General features: G+C 40.8%; 2 long non-coding RNA genes across 2 annotated transcripts in view; both read left to right on the top strand.

Moving 5' to 3' along the window:
• The window catches only part of LOC131105661 (uncharacterized), a 66428-nt gene extending 53304 nt beyond the window's left edge, over nt 1–13124 (top strand). Inside the window, exons 2-3 of the long non-coding RNA XR_009119969.1 lie at nt 11572–11647; nt 12940–13124. This is a non-coding gene — a long non-coding RNA (uncharacterized LOC131105661). The remainder of the gene's footprint in view (nt 1–11571; nt 11648–12939) is intronic.
• LOC131105663 (uncharacterized) lies at nt 605–9145 on the top strand. The gene is made up of 3 exons (XR_009119971.1): nt 605–1326; nt 2586–2713; nt 9024–9145. It is a non-coding gene; the product is annotated as an uncharacterized LOC131105663 (long non-coding RNA).
• Nucleotides 13125–17560: the final 4436 nt, after the last annotated feature.

Here is a 17560-nt window from a genome sequence, read left to right as displayed (position 1 = left end):
TCACCATTACGGCCCCCCTCCCACCCCACCCCACTCCAAACCCACCTCTGTGTTCTCCCCCACGTCCTTTTCATCTGCCTACGTGCAACCACCGCCATATTCACAATGTATTTACTGCCTTGAGATGAACACATCAAATATTATTATCAGTCATGCTAATTCTTCAGATGATGATCAAAAGTCGCAGGCGTGCTCTCGTTTCTGTATTCGTTGTCCGCTCTGGGGAGAACAACAGCGGCGACAAAGCGCTCCTTTTATTATTATTGTTGTTGTTATTATTTCACGGCCTGTTTAAAGATGTAACACTGCCCACAAACCGCTGCTTTTAATGACCAATTAACAGGAGCTCCTCGGAGCGGCGTGGCCTCGTGGAGGATTTGCTAGAGTAAACAGGGGTGCCGCGATGGTAGCTAGGGAGCGGGTGGGGTTTATGTTGTTACGGGCTCATCGTTGGAAAAAGCGGCACAGCTTATTAAAACTGAGAAGGAGTAGCGCTGTTTACCGAAACCTTGAGAGAATCAGTCAAAAACTTGCAGAAATCTGATGGCGAGGGCTGACGAAATGCCGCTTGAAGAGCGAGTAAATGAAGTGGAGGCCGCATCATTAGCATGGCTCAATAATGTAGCTGGGGGGTAGGACGGCAGCACTCAAGGCCATGGGGCTTTCTAGGCGGCTAATTTGGACTTTGGTCTTGTTTACCATTCGAGAGAACGCCGCAACCCCCCCCCACCCTCCGCTTTATGAAGACCCTGTCGAGCCCAGAGCTCCCCAAACTAAAACACAAATGAGGCTGAAGCGTTTCTGGTGAAAATCGAGAGTATCCACCAAGACGTACGTCCCAAATGTTATGCTAGGACAGTTCTATTCAACTGGCGACACGTTAGCATGAACATTGAACATTTTTGAGCTTCCTACAAACAGCGTATCACTCCTGTCATACACAGTTATTGTTTGTTGTTATTGTTAACAACCTAACAATATTGTTATTGGGTTATTGACTCTTGTTTTTGCAGTATTTTATCAGATCTTTGCAGTAGAGCGGTTCAGCCGCTGTTTTTGCTAGTGTGGAGTGGTCGGCTAGCTCAATAGCATAGCATTAGTCACGTCACGTTACCATCAAAACGTCTTACTGCGTTTTATTCACTAAAGACCGCACATAAGTGAGGACAATGCGTGGTAAAGTGAGTGTGTCTGGTGTTAGCTTGAATTTAGCTTGTATTTCTTCATGCCTTCGTCGCCTCTGTTTATGTTCTTGACACCGCATTGGAGTACTTCGGCCCCAAGTGGGTGGTGTATGAAGTTTCTGGTACTCTGGAGATCTCAGGAGTAAGTTGATGGCAATATGAAATCCAATATCTAAGAGCTCTTGTCGGGTGGAAGATGTTAAACCAGAACTGATGTGAGCAAAATAATAACTACTTGGCTTTGCTATGGGTACGTGTCGCCATCTTGCATAAGCAACAAGTCAATTCTTGTGGAAATTGTATCACCATAGGCTATTTACAGTATATTTTATGTAAAAAAAACTAAACAAAAGTGACCTGTAAGCACTTCTGTTCAAACGTCGAATAGTCCAATATTCTAAGATACTGGATCTATTTGTGTTTTTTTGCAGTAAATCCTAAACAACAATGCCTTCATAGGGGCTCTTTGACTGATATTTTTGTAGTACTTTTTTAAAAATATATGAGGTATAATGTTTAAAAATCATATGAGGATTTTTGACTGCTGTTTATGTCCGTTTTAGAAAAAAAAAGCAGCCGAGCGCTCCTATCATATATAACAGCTACGTAAATTGATGAAACTACAGATGAAACTCTTGATTCATTCATTCAATTCACTTTCTACCGCTTATCCTCGTTTAGGGTCATGGGGCTATGCTGGAGCCTATCCCAACTGTCTTAGGGCGAGAGGCGGGGTACACCCTGGACTGGTCGCCAGCCAATCACAGGGCACATATAGACAAACAACCATTCACACTCACATTCATACCTATGGATAATTTGGAGTCACCAATTAACCTAGCATGTTTTTGGAATGTGGGAGGAAACCGGAGTACCCGGAGAAAATCCACGCATGCACGGGGAGAACATGCAAACTCCACACAGAGGTTGCCGAGAGTGGAATTGAACTTGGGTCTCCTAGCTGTGAGGCCTGCATGCTTACTACTCGTCTTGACTCCTTGATGATCAATAAAATAGCTGATCTCGGAACAATTTTTGGTGCTGAAATTGAAGTAAAATGTGTGATTGATTAAATAGAATTAATCGATATAATGCACCTCGTTGCCCTGTACCGAACAGTGAACATATCCAGCGCACCTAATAGCGCCATACTTCCTATATTCTTTTATCTTTTGCTAATTACTAACCAGACTTGTTTTGTGTGCATATGCAAACTAGCGTTTACATTGCCGTTACAGACGCTCAATCAGCACTTGGGTGTACACACGGCACCAACACAGGCGTTCACTCACACGCCATATTATCTTTGTGTGGAGGTGTTGGGGGATCAGACACCCTACTTAATAAGACAGTGCGTTGATTGTATTTGTTTTCCATTTGTCTCTTGTCTTTTTTTTGAAGACGCTCAACGGTAATTACGCCCGCTAAGTGAAAGCGAAACGGGAGGCCGAGTCGCAGGTTCCGAGCGTCGCGATTCGCGAACAACACATCGAGGATGACGAGCTCGCTAAGAACAAAGCAGAGAAATGGTAATCCCCCCCCCCCACCACCACCACCACCACGACTTCCCTTCACACACCCATTAGGAATATCCCATTGTAACAGAAAGACAAAACTAGAATGGGAGGAAATAATACATGCAAGCCTGACTCATGCCAACGTATTTAGCATAATGAAAGCATGACTTCTGCTGTGTTGTGTGCGTGGATATTGTCAAACAAATAAAGGGGAGGTTTAAAGCTCCTTGGGAGGTTGCTAAGTGGTAGTGAGAGGTAGATAAAGCATGGAAAATGATGTGAAGTAACCTGTTCATGTCATTGCATTTATTAGACCCCCTACTTAATTTCTGATGCATAGTGGTGTGTATTTATTACTCCTGAACCACCACCACACAAAAGGGTGAAAATTGGTCAAAACGTGCACCCCCTTATGGGAATGCTGGTGCTATTATTTGTCTGGAAAATGCACCAAATGTCGGCACTCTCATTAAACACCATAAGTTGGACTGACTTGAATTTTCATACACACAAAGTGTGTATCTGCAGGACAGACAAGAATATACGTAAATTCTTACCAAATTGCAAAATGTCTTCACAGGGACATGGGCGGGACTTACCACTTAATTGTCCATAAGTCATTGACTATTTGTCCAGTGATTATAAACCTTTGAGGATATCTGTATTACATTTTTGCTAGTATATACTCCATAGCATTTTGACCACGACCCATAGGAGAAGCCACAAGTTTAATTTACACTCATCATTGGTAAATGGCCAGGCCGATATGATATAATAATAATAATAATAATACATTTTATTTGTATAGCGCTTTTCAAGATACTCAAAGACACTTTACAAAAGAATGAAGTTGAATAAAACAAGTAAACAGAATAAAAGACACACCAAAATACAACATTCATTGGTTAATACATGAGTAAAAACATGAGTACAGTTAAAAGATGAGTAAAAGCGGGGCGGGGCACAGCAGTCAGGTATAAAAAGTTAAACATTAAAAACAGATTTAAAGAGGTGGGTTTTGAGTTGATATGATGCCGATATTATTGATATCGATGACAGAGCAATTTAAATCTGCGTTGTTTTGGCTCTGATGCAGCTCAGCTTCTTTGTCTGCACCGACAAAAGTTGCCACAAAAAGCTATGCAACGCTTCTCTTACTGGTTCGGTTAACTTAGTTTAGCAGAGCATGCTTGTGCGGCTGTGTGCGTGATCGAGTCTTTTTACCCATTGTTGTGTTTTACCACTTGTTAATCCGTTAAGCGATGCCTGCTGATGTTGCACAAGGTTTAATTGATTTAAATAAGGACGGGAGACGTGTTTATTCTTGCACCCGGCTGTGTGCAGTGGTTCTACAGTGGGATGAACGGAGAGAGTGAGCCCTCGTCTTATTCAGCCTCTTTGTGCAGGTGCGGCGACCAGTGGATGCAGAGTATTAGCAGTTAGCCTTGCGACATGAATGAAGAGATGGTTTCTCAAGCAAATGTAACCGACGGCAAAGCTATGTGAGAATATTGCGGAAATATTTTGGTTTCATTCATTTCCTACTGCTATTCCTCACGAGGGTCGCGGGGGATGCTGGATCCTATCCCAGCTGTCTTCGGGCGAGAGGCGGGGTACACCCTGGACTGGTCGCCAGCCAATCACAGGGCACATATAGACAAACAACCATTCACACTCGCATTCATACCTATGGACAATTTGGAGTCACCAATTAACCTAGCATGTTTTTGGAATGTGGGAGGAAACCGGAGTACCCGGAGAAAACCCACGCATGGACGGGGAGAACATGCAAACTCCACACAGAGATGGCCGAGGGTGGAATTGAACCCTGGTCTGCTAGCTGTGAGGTCTGTGCGCTAACCACTAGACCGCCATGCCGCCTTCATTGAGTTTTTGTTTGTTTAATTTAATACTCAATGTGCTCTCATTATAATGACATATAATTAATGGCAAAAATTGTCTCAAAAATGTTGTCAATTATATTGATTATCAGCTATTTTGTAGGCCAATCATTGTACAACAAAATGTGTTATTGTGACAAGCGTAGATTTCTAGAACATTCTCCAAAATGTTTGGGAATGAGGTCGGAACAAGCTGCTAACAGTCAAATACGTATGTGATCTGCTGGAACCAACACAAGTAATGATAAACCATTCATCTCATCGACTACTCTCAGTAAGCCAGCATTGTCTGTGTAAGCACAGCTGGAACATGTCTTTTTAATTACCAAAGTAGTCAATGTATTGTTTGCCAAAGACAGAGGGACTATTGACGGGACCACAAGAGGTTTTGATGTATTACTTGCCTAATTAATGAACATGTGTACGTCTTTAGAGGACATTCATGCTTTGTGTACTTGCAGAGTTCAATGTCGGTATTGATCAAAAGCTAGTTCATTTATCCTGTGTTACAGTCACCAGCCAAATGTAATGGCTGGTGATATTTCACCTGGAATTAGCATTTTAGGAGGAGGTCCTTACTTAAACGGCAGAGTGCTCCTGTCATATAGGGGATCTTGGATTACTGGTTTTATGCTGCATGTCAACTGGTGGTAGCCGATGTCAGTTTTTGCCTGGGTTCAAACCTGCGGCCAAACCATCTGAGAACCACTGATAGGATATTTGACTTGAGAGATCTCTGCCCTTCCTAATGACCGACAACAAAAACGCCTGTCATATACGTAGATGGTTTTTGACCAGGGTTCTTTTTGTGGAACTCAGGTCTTCTTTATAAGACCCAGACTCAATCTCTGTCTGTCTTCCTGGTCATGCTAATTGCTCCCAAGGTCAGACTCCAGTCTACGTCTTCCCTTCCACCCCCAACACCTTCTATCCCTGTCCTGGCTTTGAATGGCATGTTTAGATCAGGCCTAATTTGATTGGTGGATGCCGTCTTGGGTGGATTGGAACGGCGCTTTACAGCCCATTGCTTTTGATGTGTGTGTGCATGTGTGTGTGTGTGTCAGGGCGATGCATGTCAGGTTATGAAGTGTCTGCAGAGGAGAGTGTTGCATGTCAGCAGGGAAGTGTTTTTGAGCAGTGTCAGAGTATGTAAAGAGGTGTGTGTGTGTGTTTGATATAAAGGGTGTTTGTATACGCAAGTGTCAAGGGTTGTGCTGTTTTGAAAGGCGACATAAGGCCGTCGTGAGACTAAAATGTGATCGGACATGAGTCGAAGGGCCACTTCACAAACGTTAGTCGTCATCGGCCAATCATGCTTGAATGAACATCCCAAAGTAGGATATATTCTGAAAGAGCCATGTTATGAGTATTGTTGACTATTTTGAAGTGTCAGATGTTCTATTGTTTTGTGTGTATAGCTTTAATGCTAATGGGATGTTACCACCGATTGGGCTGTGGTCTCTGATTGCAGTTTTACTTGAATTTTGCTGTGATCTGATTCTCGTTTTATTCTAGTCTACATTAATATACTGTAAGTTGTTACATATTGCTTGCTTTTTTTATGAAGAGTTATCATTTATATTGTGATGGGAATAAATTGTTCTCTTAAATGCCCAAAAGTAAATGTCATTAGCTATTTAGCCTGATATAACTTCTGTATTTTCTTGATTTGACAGCTTAAAAAACAAACTATTTACATCTCAATGGGATGGAAAAAAACATCTATTTGGGATGACTGATTTTTTATTTTTTTTTTGCCCAACAATTATTTTAATGTGGCTTTTAGAATGTCTAAAATAGAATGCTGACTGTCAAGTTGGGGATGCAGCAACTCTCTCCATTCTGATTTACATTTTTTTGTCCTGTTGACGACTGTCTTTTCTGTTCTTTCTTTCTTAAATGATAGCTTTGAAATAATCATTTTGTAGTGCACCTCACTGCGAGGGACATAATTGTGCCTCTAAATGAAATAATAATTTATGTGTGTATATGTAATACATATACACATAAAAGTATTCAAAATATATACAAAATATACAGTATATGTAACTATAATATATAAAATATATTACAGTCTAAAAATAAAATTGACAAAAATATATTTCAATGTAAAAATGAAATGTATAATTGTAAAAATGTGTATGAAATATAAAAATATAATATAAAAATGCACTACAATCTAAAATTTTTAAAATTATATATGTTAAAAATGAAAATTTAAAAATAAAAAAAGATAATAATAAAAAAACTAAATACATTCCATATTTCATGCCAATGGTAAAATTTGAAATTGGGTCCTTTGGGTATATTTCTTTGCTAGGGTAGGGCCACGCTTTTGACAAGCACAGCATCACGGTGTCCCCCTCTGCTTCCGCTCCCCATCCTGCCCACCCTCCTGAGAGAAAGTGAACTCGGGTACTGTAGGAAGTCGTCTACATGAGGCAAACGGGCCAATGCGTTTGTGGCGTGTGACAACAGCGCTGATCCTGCCCCCTATGAGTGAGATTGATAGGCTCTGTGATCAGGGACGCAGCGCTCCCCCCGTCGCCAGTGAGATGGATCACATCACACTGCCGTGTCCTCCGCTTCCAGGATAAATGAACAGGGGGGGAATCTATCACTCCCCAAGTGGGGGACTTAGGAAAGAAGGTGTGGGTGGGTGGTTGGCGGCGGGGGGTGACAGGAGGAGGGACAGAAGACTTTTGTGATGAGGGAAGTCGGGAAGGTGAGATGATATGTGATGGAGGAATGATGAAAGTAGCCTGTCATGATAACAGATTTTGCTGGATGATAATTGTCCTACATGTTATTGCAGATAAATATTAGTTTCATTCTTTTGAGACGTTTTCATTAATGTGATGATCATATTTGCTATAATAATGCAAGTACACCTTAATTTGTCGTGAGTATTTAACATTGCAATTGGAATTTCAAGAACCTTTGAATGAAATAAATAATAATACATAAAAAATACTCAGTCTCTTTTAGCAAAAATTGCAAAAATCATAAACAAAATCAATAAAAAAAAGACCCTGTTTCTGTAGAGAAACAAAAAGCACTCCGTTAAAAAAGAAAACACAACAATAAAAACAAATAAAATGGAGTATCAAGTCTCTGTAAACAAAATGGCACTTGAATAAATAATGAACATTGAAGGCTGAACATGTCGCAAACGACACCGTGTGTGAGCGTGCACCATTTTGCACTGTTTTCAGTAAACACTAGTAATTATATTTAAAACCCAAATATTCTCACACTCGCCATGTTTCCACGGACCCAAATATTCCAATTCCATTCGGGTTATTTGCTCAAACGGAAAGAATCTTACCTTTGTATACACCTCAATCCGAAATAAAAGTGCCAATCTGAATGAATATATAATCGGATTCACAGGGGTGGAATATTCCTTTCCCCGATCCGATTGAGGTATCTTGTACCCGCTCAATCGGAAAGTTATCAGGGTGTGTTCTTCTTCGTGGTGTTTTTCTTCTTCTGTTGTTTATTGGCGGTTGGCAAGCAGCTTTCGTATGCATTAGCGCCATCTGTGGAACAGAATCTAAACCCTTCTATACGCCATTCACAAGTCCAGTTTTATTAAAAAAGAAAATACATATCTATATAAAACATGTGCCAAGCTTCATTATAAAGTATTAGCAAGATTGAACTTTATCTTTTACTGTTCCCGGATGCGTTCTTTCAGCGAATGCTGAGATATGACGTAACACGCAGCTCCAGACGTTCTTCGATTTAAAAAAAAATATATATAAAAAAAAATGGAGGCGAGCAATCGGCACTGGACTGCTGTGGAAAGTTTGTTTTGGATTCAAACTAAATTTCAAGACTGGACGAAGGAAAAACTGGCAATACAGAGTTATTCCAACAAGTGAAAGAAAAACTCAAAGAAGTCGGTGATGTTGGTGTTTACGTTTTACTGCGCATGCCCCATTGACTATTCTGGTTGATTATAGCGATGCATGTAGACACGCCATTGGAATATTCTTTTCCATGTATACCATTGTTTTCGGAAAGGTCATTTTGAAAGATTCCATTCGGAAAGAGGAAAACTCGTGGCTATTGAGGCTGAAGCATTTGCCTTAGAAACCATCACTTTTGTGCCTTCAGTTATATTTGCGTTTTCTCACTTGCTGGCTACACTCACGAGCAGCCCAGACTCCACCCACTGGCACAAAGAGACTGAATGACTGACAGGAGGGTTCACTCAATGCGTTCATTACAGTATGGACCAGAGGCACAGAGGGAACCCTCTCGTCATCCAGCCTGAGACGAGGAAAACAAACACTCATGCACACATCATTGAAGTTTGTTTTAAAATGTTGGTCAATTAATTGATTTATTGATTATCATGGCAGGCCTAGATGACCCTCCAATTCTCCCGTTTTCGACTCCCCTTGTGTACCCAGCCCCCTTCACAGGTTAGCTTGGGTGTGGGCTTTTTCTGTGTCGGGCTGTCAGCCAGCTATTTGTCACCCTGAGCGACCAGACGTGCCGCCGAATCAATCACTCAACACCTCTTTGGCTTGTGTGTACTGTAGTCATCCAAACTGTATGTCTGTACAACACGCTCCATTGTTGAATACAATCTACAGTATGCTTGCTGGACACAGGATTTGGCACAAGCCCTGTTTTTCATCTTTTGACTCATGTTTTTTTTTTGCTGAGAGTCCTGAAACCACCAAAGCCCTAATGTCATACAAGAAATTTGACTTGTTTTTGCAGCAAGTTGGAATAAACTACAGAGTGTTGATGTCATATTGAGGTTCCTTGACTTGCAGTCTGGCCTCAGGCCTTAAACAGCAGGGCACTCCTGTCATATACTCTATTGATTATCTTTGACTCATGCTTTTGCTGTAGGTCCTATAAAAACAGCAAAACACACCTGTCATAAAGGGGATCTGTCATTTGTGTTTTGTAGTAGGTACTTAAAAACACTACAGCACACATATGATTGACTGTTTTTGCAGTAGGTTGCAGTATATTTGACTAGTGTGTTTTACAATACATCCTGAACAGCAGAACTCTCCTGCCATAGTGGATCTTTGGCAACTGGTTTTGCAGTAGGTCCAGCAGTATTCCCTGTCAAATATAGGACTACTGTTTTTTTCCAAAAGGTACTGATTAGTGTTTTGAATCAGTCTCTTGCTACATCGCGATACACCTTATCACAGTTTTTCAAGTATGAATTAATAAATGATTTCTGTTTCGTAGTTGACTATTAATCAGAAAATATGTATTCATTGTTTTGCATAGTCAGCATTTTCTGGGGGTTGTCCTCCTAAATAAATGGCTTGGCCCCCCAAAGTGAAAATTCCGCAAGAGAAAAAACACAAGACAGCTCCACTCATTGCTCATTTTCGTGGTTTCTTCCACACGACCAAGTAACGTTGGAAAGGCGTTGGGCTTCAGCAAGTTTGTCGGCTAGTCCAGCTGCATAGTGGCCCATGTTCACAAAACAGTCTAGTGTTAAATGCCGTTGACAGATTAAAATGCATTTCTTTTGCTGGTAGGGAATCAGGAACTCCAACCACTTGGAACGTAAAACAGAGAAGCAGAGTTTGGAGGAGGGCAGAGAGTGTGTTGCTCCTACAGCCACGCCCATATAAGGAAGGCCGCTCCTCTGTGACATCACAAAGGAACAGTTTTGCAACACCCTCTGAAACAAAGTGTTTTGAGCCATTCTAAACTTCTTTTAGGGCTCACTTCCAAATGCACAAACCTTATTATCTGAAATTTTGGCATCGTTTAACATGGGAATACAACATTCTAACTATATTTCTAGGGCAGAAAAGGGAAAAAAGGGTAAGTCACTGCAGCATTCTAGGCTTTTAAAGTCAGGAAATGTAACGTTAGTCTCTCTGGTAACTCGCCGGATGCTAGCCTGGTACTTCAACCCCCATCCGAGTGTCTGTTCTCCGCAGCAGGAAACATAACCTACAAAAAATGCACTTTTGCACTGTAATGCAAAATCCTTGAAGAAAGAATGTGTGCATTAGTGTGTACATGTGATTATTTACTTGTTCCCCACATTTACAGTAATACACAAATGTTGAAACAAATCCCAGGGTTTTCTGATATGCTTTTCTTTATTTGTTTATTGTTCCAACAGCTCAGGTCTCTTAAACAACACTTTACATTAACTAATTCGCTACCAAAGGCGTATTTATATGACGATTATTTTTTCTTTGCACGAGGCACAAAGAGCTGATGATGCAACTCCACAATAGAAGAGAGAATGTTTGCAGTTTTTAACCAAAAAAAACAACCATAAGGTGGCAGAAGTGCATTTTATAAGAACTCGGCCTGCATCTCTCCGGCTAAATTTGTGTCAAAGTGAAGCGTCTCGAAATACTTCATAGCAAAAGTGGTGTAATCGCGCTTCCAGGCTGAACATGGGGGATTTGAATGGGACTTAATATGTTGATACTTGCAGCTGATTGATACTTTCCTTGGAAACAAAATATCAACGTCTATTGCGAGATTAAAATCAGCCAGCCCTACTCCCAGTATGATGCAGTTCGCTCTGTGTATGCTCACTATGACGCTAACCTGAAGCCAACATCTTTATATATATATATATTTTTTTTTAGATCACACATCCCAGTGGTCGCAATCAGTGAATACCGCCATCTCCTCTTCCTCCTCATTTGGCCTGGTGTAGATTAGACTTAGTCATGGCTGACTGGCAATAGGCACCTTATTGCATTAGGCCATGGCTTATTAAGCCAATGCTCTTAAGATGTGCTTTGCTTAACTGGGTGACAGCTTCTCAATGAGCTTGTCTGTGGGATATGTCCAAGATAATTGCCCCCAAACACCAAGAGAGAGGGAGATGGACGTGTTTTGGTCTAAGTTGACACTTGTCATGGAGCGCTGCGCGCACTAGTGAGCACTGTTATGGATATGATTTTTTGCATTTCTAAAGCTGACTAATGTTGTTCTTCTTTTCAACAGACTTGTTTGTTCGCATCCTCTCCAAAGAAGAGTGACAGCTTCAAAAAGCCTGCCTGAGATGAGAATCGACTGATTGGTGAGTTCTTAACGTCCTCCGCCTCCTCCAGTAATCCTAACATGGCTCTCGAGTGGCTCTAGGCCGCCTTCACAAGTGCCTTGCCCGCCTCCAGCGTTATGATTGCCTGATGTGAAAATGGCAAACGCCGCTACGACGGGAGTAATTTGTCGGAAACCCAACAAAGGAATGTTGTAACAATTAATCACGGGGCGAGCGCAGAGGAACGCGGTAATTATGTTCATTAAGTGGCGAGCGGCAGGACAATTAACTTGCATCTGCGTGGCTTGTCACAGCTGACGTCAAGGCCACACGCCGTAATAACTCACCGCCTCTTCGCCTGTTTGGCACGGTCTAATGAGTGAGGGGTAGGACGCTATGATACTGAAGCTTTGCCTTGGATATCCTTCATTTCCTGGTTGAAGTCTGGCAGGCGTCATTTCCTCGAGAGATGCACAGATTTAAGTCATAAAAGAATTATGTAACATTGTGATGACTTCTTTTATCTCTTTTGTGTCCAATAATTGAGACTGATTTATGATGTTTTTTATATATTTTTTGCATGGTTATAGAGCAGTTTTTGGCTTCTATATAAATATATTATAACTATAAACTCTGATGAGTCTCATCGGTTTTTATGGCGGAAGATACCGGCAAGCCCCAGTGAGCCCTTAAACAAGAATCTGAAACTTAAACTCAATCCTAAATCCCACCCTTACAAAAAGAAAATATATTTATCAATATATTACGTTAAATATATTGTATTATAATATATAATTTTTCCATTATATTTTCCAATACATTATATATTTTAAATACATGGAATAATATATTTTTGTACATATATTATACAATATATTGCAGAATATACAAATGATTGCCGCTTTCAATATATTGAAATATATTAAATCAAAATATAGAATATATGAGTTTATATATCCCAAATTATATGCAATTTTATATATGTAAAAATATAGTCCTTTTTTGGTCTTGATCGCAAGATATTTTTTATATGTATCAATATAGACACATATATGATCTATGCATATATTGCAATATATTGGAAAATATAAACATAAGATCCCATATATGGAAATATATTTCCTAATACATTACATTATATTTGCCAATATACTGCAATATATATTTTTTCCATAAGGGTGCAGCCAGTCTTGTAGATACAAAACCGCCCACAAAATACCATCGAGCTAATTAAGCAGATTGGCTGACTGCGTCCTGTTTGGGAGGTCGGCCTGCCAGTCAAACGGCAACGTAACAAAGTCCTTTTTTTTTCTCCCAATTTCTACTGGAAGCGGACACGAAGACTCCACTTGACAGCGAGATAGCGTGTGATTGGACAGGACTCCACAGCATGTAGCTGTCAATCAATCAGTGAGGAGTTGAGTATTTCTGACCGATGCTGTGCACACGCTTGAAGCTGCCAGGCGTGAAAATAATACACGCTTAGGACTTCTCAGTGATTTATTTATTCCAGGATCTTCTCTTGTCATTATTTATTAAAGGGAATTGATCATAATTGGTTTATTCTTTTATTGATTAGTCTTTATCATGGACTTGGGTCTTTCTTGTTCTTGTCTTTCTTGATGGTGTGATCTTTTTTGTTTTACCATAAAAAAACGCTATTGTGTATAGTGAATATGCATTCATTTGAATGATTAATACATTTAGCCTTTGCACAATTATGTAGTGCTCTAAAATATTATTTTAGTAATAATATTATTACTGTTATTATTTTTTGCCTTTAATTAAAAAAAAAACATTCCTCTTCTTTCTCTTTGGGCTTTTCCCTTCAGGGGTCGCCACGGCAAATCAATCTCCTCTATCCAACCCTGTCTTCTGCATCTGTCTCTCCTCATGTCCTCCTTCACTACATCCATAAACCTCCTCTTTGGTCTTCTTCTACGCCTCCTACCTGGCAGCATCCTTCTACCAATATATTCACTATCACTAACATGTCTCAACCATCTCAGTCTGGCCTCTCTGAGTTAGAACATAGAAAACCTGTTTACAACCTTCTGAATATGGTCTGTATCATGATTAGAGCCCTCTTGACATGAACTAACACCCCTATGGTCCCATTTCAGTTTGTATTATCCAACATAAAACAATTTAATACATGAATATGATCTATACTGCTTATCCCCATGAGGGTCAAGGGCATGCTGGAGCCTATCCCAGCTGTTTTCCTGGACTGGTGGCCAGCCAATCACAGGGCACATATAGACAAACAACCATTCACACTCACATTCATACCTATGGACAATTTGGAGTCGACAATTAACCTAGCATGTTCTTAGAATGTGGGAGGAAACCGGAGTACCCGGAGAACACCCACATGCAAACTCCACAGAGATATGCCCGAGCGGGCAATCGAACCCAGGTCTCCTAGCTGTGTGACTTGCGCACAAGGGTAAATGTCAGGTCTATATACACGATATACAGTTCTATACATGTTGAACAAGTCATAGATTTTTGCATTGTTAATCGTACAGACTTTTTTGAATAGTTTTTATTATAGAGTCTCAGCTACAGGAAGTAAGGACCTTCGGTATCTCTCCTTCATACACTTTGGATGTATCATCCTGTCACTAATGGAGCTCCTTGATGCAGGGAGTGTGTGTTGGAGGTGGTGGGAGTCTTCGTTCATCATGGAGGACAGCTTGTCTGTCATCTTCCTTTTGCCCACCACCCACGCCACCTGTTCTAGAGGACATCCCAGGACGGAGCAGGCCTTCCGGAGTTTGGCCCGCCTCTTCCTGTCAGCTGCTGTGACCACGCCATAGAAGAGGCCATCACAGAATGGGGAGATAATTCAAACCTGCAATAAAAGCCTGTTGTTCTCCCGAACGTTACAGTAGCAATTCCAGTGACCCCTAGTGACCAGAGTAGAATACTACATTTAATCAACCTTATTATGTAATGTATTTTCAATGCGTTACATTCTGTATTTGTTTGTTTAGCCATTTTTATGCTTGGAAAGGCTTAATTTAGGCACAAAGTACATGGCATTTCCATTGATATTTCTAAGACATATTCAAGTGTTAATATATTTTTTAAAAATAAAAAATTGAAGATTTTTTCTTGTATAAATATATATTTTTTATATTATTTTTAAAGTTATTTTATTAAATTTTTTGTTGATTTACTATTTTTATTTGATTTTGATGACATTTCCCCGCACATACCAAGTTAGTTCAATTTTATTTGAACACAAAGCAAGTAAATAATAAAAACAAGCAGATAATGGTCAGTAAAAGTTAAAAAAAATACATACATATAGAATAAAAATATAAAAAAAAAACATCTCAAGGCGTCTCTGCTCTCGAGGAGGGTAAAGGAAGAGTTGAGACAAATAGCGTGGGCTTTTTTTATCAGCAAAGGCCCCCTGGAAACAGACAATAGCCACACAGGTCTTATTTTAGTCACTGCCTTTTGTAGCTGCCAACCTTCTCAAGCTTTTTTATTTCCTGATGTTTTTCCGTGGGCATCGTTCATTCTTTCTACTCTTTCTTCCCTTTTCCCTCTCAATTGCAAGCCTATTTGGAGCATGTTTGTTTTCACGCTTTTCTCCCCTTTTTTTCTCATTTGCTCCCTCCTCACACACTCTTCACTATATATATATACGTGTGTGTGTGTATATCCCGGGATGGATGCGAGGCGCGTATAACCTCAGGTAAGCTCAAGTGAAAGCAGGCCGACTAGCCAGTGTGTGTGTGACTGTGGGAGGCTCTGGCTCATCTCTGCCTGCATCCCTGTAGCCTTAATCTGTGACAGACCATTTCATAATCACAGCCGAGGGGCCTTCTCTCTCCTCACTCCTCTTCCTGCTGTTTTGTCCACCCCCCCACTTCACTCCATCTTCCTTTTTTTTTTTTTTTTTACCTCTCCCAAAGTGCAATAATTCACAGGCATGCATGCACCCTCCCACAGGCGGATTAGCAGGCGTCGTGCTCGTCCTACATAATCTCAGCACAATGAGGCCTATACGTGCTGTCGCCACAGTCACGCCATAGGGCACAATGCATCTGGATTGCCTTCGCCAACCCCCCATCTTCTCCCCGTGTCAAACAGCAGACAACATGGACCCCGACTAACACCTTAAGTTCAGACCTGACTAGGGAAGGAACAGGAAGTAAAAAAAAAAAAGCCTAAAAATGATGTTGTTTTGGTCGACATTTGCATTTTGGGACTTAAACTGCAACCTTTTTTAAAGAAATGTCCCTTAAAGTCAGCCGTTCCTGTCTCAAAACTCACTCATTCATTCATTTTCTACCGCTTATCCTCACAAGGGTCGTGGGGGGGTGCTGGAGCCTATCCCAGCTGTCTTCAGGCAAGAGGCGGGGTACACCCTGGTCGCCAGCCAATCACAGGGCACATATAGACAAACAACCATTCACACTCACATTCATACTGATGGACAATTTCACAAAAGATGGCCAAGGGTGGAATTGGACTCGGGTCTCCGAGCTGTGTGGCCTTCACGCTAACCACTCGACCGTCTAAAAACGTCAAGTTTTCGGGAAAAAAAAAAAACTTAGCGTCATAGCACTAAACTAGCGATGTTGTATCAGTGGAGACACATTACTACTAGAACTTATACAACATTTCTAAAACAGAGGATGTGCGTGTGTTGGAATTGGGGTACCTTTCACATTTGAATAGAAACTGTTCTGATGTCTGGTACCTGGGAATCGTACCTCTACGCCACAGAACCAATTTTCAACACTTTTATTTGTGCTTATGTGGTAATATGGGAGAGCAACTAGGGAGGGGGGTTGGATACTTGGATACATGAGGACGACGGAGGATTGAACCAGCAAATTTCAGGTTGGGAAATGACCACACTACCACTTCAGACATGCCACCCCTACAAACCTGTTTATGATCTTGTAAATATAGTTTTTAACAATACCAGAGACGTGCAGATGTGAAATAACACCCTGACAAATGAAGCATGATGTTGCTCGGAACGACCGTAGATGTAAAAACACTGTCATCGAAAATGCAAACAAGCAGAAATTATGGATTTAGCTCGATCGTCCTTGTGTGAAGAGGCCCAAAGGCCCGCTGTGAAAAAGAAATATGCACAATGTGAACACATTGTTGAGCAAAAAAAGAGAACGCAAACGTCTTATGATCCATATTTGTTGTCAGAAGAACAGCTGAGCCGATTAGCAGCATTGTTGCCGTTGCAGAGGCAAGACATCATTACACTCCTCAATTTGAGAAATTAAACCGTTTTGGGAGAATCGGCTGATGTGCTCGCTGTTTCTTTCAAAGGGTTAGCAAAAAAATAAAAAATAAAAAAATAATACCACTGTTGAGCGCTCCCGCTATATGTAATATTACATTTATGTATTAGCTTCAGAGGGCTTAAGTGTGAAGCTGTGCACAACTGCTCTGGTAACGGAATGTCAAATAGGATCCCGTCGCTCCATTCCAGTGCATTTCATATAATGCTGTAATGAAAGGCGAGGATTTATGCCGCATTAGCAACAAGCTCCATCAGATTTACCGCCATAAATCCATTCTGTATCGGCCAAGTTTCTCCCCCTGCCTCTTTAACGTTTTCCTGGGCGCTTAATTTAATTTCCTCCCAAAGTGCCAGGCTGTTCTTTGGTGTCAGGTGAATGAAATCATTTGCACATACTTTGCGCCTAAACTGTGGAAATTGCACGCTTGCTTGTAATCGCCATGTTTTTTTTTTTTTTCTTAGCCTGTTTAATTCTGTTATTGGAAACATGCATGTACCATTAGGTCTACTAAGCTGCTGGATGCTGGATGGATTACCTTTGACTATCCTATTATATTTTATCAAGCTTTTACCTAAACCTTAGCCACCTTTTTACCTCCATTACACCCAAACTCGCTCTTCGTTTTGGGGTGTTGGTACGTACGCAGTCCAGGGTGTAC

This window comes from Doryrhamphus excisus, chromosome 17 (genome assembly GCF_030265055.1).
Source record: "Doryrhamphus excisus isolate RoL2022-K1 chromosome 17, RoL_Dexc_1.0, whole genome shotgun sequence".
Lineage (NCBI taxonomy): Eukaryota > Metazoa > Chordata > Actinopteri > Syngnathiformes > Syngnathidae > Doryrhamphus > Doryrhamphus excisus.
The sequence above is the reverse complement of the archived record's forward strand: the minus strand, read 5'-3'. Positions and strand labels throughout refer to the sequence as shown.